Below are 2,619 nucleotides of genomic sequence, written 5' to 3' on the forward strand. Positions count from 1 at the left end.
TGTTGCCAATAACTGTGAACCCGCACAGCGAGAAGGATCAAATAAATAAGATGGTGTATTAAAAAGCTGAGAGCTATTGAGTACTTCTGTGGACCAGATAATTGTAGCTTCCACAGTGAAGAAAATGCCGGCTAATTGATTTAGCAGGTGAAGCAGTGTGGTGACACTAGTCTTTAGTGTTTAAAAAGTCACATATAGTCATATGAGGTAACTCATACGCTTCAGATATATAAAAGATACATTGGTATCATCAATCTCGTGATGTGATCACCAACATTGAATAATTTCCCAGGAATGTATAGATAATAATTATGCAATGAAAGCAGCTATATAGGGTACACCACAAAGCAGCTGCTGAATCACGCTGTGGGTCTGTCACAATCACAGCAGATTAAAAGTAAAATGCTGCACTGCGTGCTCACAGTGTTGCCTTTGTGTACTCACGGGCTGTAGAGTCGGCTTGTGTGGGGGCCCCCCTTATGTGCTTCTATCCTCCAGTATCCTGTTTGTGATGCTGGGAAATGCACACATCCAAGCCGAGTGCTGTTAGTATATAGAGAGTGCTGCAGGGTCCTGGGTATAGACGTAGTGAGGCATCAGTCCAATAAAAAATGGCAATAGTGTATCCAGTGTGACAGTGAAATGGAAGTGAAAACATCCCAACTAATGCGTTTCGTCACATATAATGTGACTTTCTCAAAAGTGTTTCCTAAGACCACTTAAGGCCAAGTGTGTTCTGAAGTTGTTATTCCTAACTATTTTAGGTTTCGTTTTTAGAATATTATTTAATATAGTGTCTTGTTTCAAGATATTAAAATTTGAATTCAAGATGTTCCTGATCTGTGAAGATTTATTGTTATATTTAGATACAAAGCAAATATTGGACTCCCCAGTTTTTTAATCTAATTCTTTATTCTGGGGTAACAATAATTCCGATCTATCTTGGTTTAAGCTATTATTATAAGCTGTATCTATAATATCAAGTAGCCTCTAATGGCAAAGTCGTTAAACATAAGTTTTGCTTGATCCTCAAAATTTTGTCTAATTCGATTAAATTGACTTTGAGGAATATTTTTTAACCATGGCTTATGGTGTCCACTGGAATAATGTAAGAAATTATTAGTATCCACTGTTTTTTGTAATTTTTTGTTGATATTGTGGAGCCATCTGAGAAGATAGTAAGATCCAAAAAATTCACCGAGCTGTGATCCAAAGTGTGTGAAAACTTAAGATTTCAATCATTCAAATTAAGAAAGGAAACAAATTCAAGTGCTGAGTGTTCGTCACTGCATCCCAAATAATAAATAGATCATCTATATAACGGCCACAGAACACTAGGTTTGCTCCAAATGGTCTGTTCCAGATGTATTGGAATCATGTAAAGGTTGGCAAAACTTGGAGAAAACCTAGTGCCCATGGCCGTTCCCACCACCTGTAGTTAAAAAATATCATCAAACGTGAAATAATTATGGACCTCATTCAGACCCGATCTCAAGCGCTGAACACTCGCAAGCAGGTCGATGTTTAGGCCCTGCGCACGTGCAGCATGCGCACGTGCAGCGAGAGAGAAATTCTCTTGCTCCGGAGCTCACTACAAAAGGGGATGTTGATCGACAGCTCGCCCCATTTTGTAGGCGTGGCAGGGGGGTGGTTTCACAAACAGAGGCATTCCTTAAGGAACGCCTGCCATTTTGTGTGCGACAGCACTGACATCAGTAGTGATGTCAGTGGGGAGCTTCCTGCTCGATCAGAGCAGGAAGCTCCCTGGGGCTTGCGGTTGCCGAGACCCAACCTTAGGGTCTCGCTGCAAGCCCCTAAGCTAGTGACCATGGGGCCGCAGTTCAAAATACAAGTGGGTGCCCACATTCAGAGCGAGCGCCTCTGAATGAGGGCCTATGTGTCAGAATAAAAGTGATAGAATCAAGAATAAATAGCTTTAAACCTGATGACATATTTTCATCTTTCTCTAGAAAATAAGCTACCACCTGTACACCGTGATCATGGGGAATATGGGTGTACAGGGCCTGAACATCAAGTTTCAATAATGAATAATTCTGTTTCCATGCAATATCTTTGATAATATTAAGAATATGCATGGTGTCATGAATATGTGATTTCAGTGTTGAAACAAATTTCTGTAAAAGAAAAAAACAATAAATTGTGATAAATTAGAAGTGAGGGACCCTATACCAGAAATAATGGGTCTCCCTGGGGGTGCAGTAAGTGATTTGTGTATTTTAGAGATGTGATAAAAGATAGGTATAACAGGAAAATCGAACCATAAAAAAGAAAATTCATCTTTGGAAATAGTATCTTCTCGGAGGGCTTCACTAAGCAACAGTTTGAGTTGAGCTTGAAAGTTTTGCGTGGGATCATTCATCAGTTTCCGATAGAAAGAGGGGTCATTGAGTTGGTTTGATGCTTCTGGTAGATAATAATCTCTTGTCATCAACACCACCCCCCCTCCCTTATCTGCACTCCGTATCACTATGGATAGATCCTTCTCCAAAGTTTTCAATGCACTTCTTTCTGCTTTGTTTAAATTTGACCAATGTGTTTTCTTGGAATAAATTCTTTCAAAGTCATTTAAAGTCTTTTTATATAAAAAAATTTATAATA

The sequence above is a fragment of the Taudactylus pleione genome, unplaced genomic scaffold, assembly GCF_031769625.1.
Source record: "Taudactylus pleione unplaced genomic scaffold, aTauple2 ptg000334l, whole genome shotgun sequence".
Classification (NCBI taxonomy): Eukaryota; Metazoa; Chordata; class Amphibia; order Anura; family Myobatrachidae; genus Taudactylus; species Taudactylus pleione.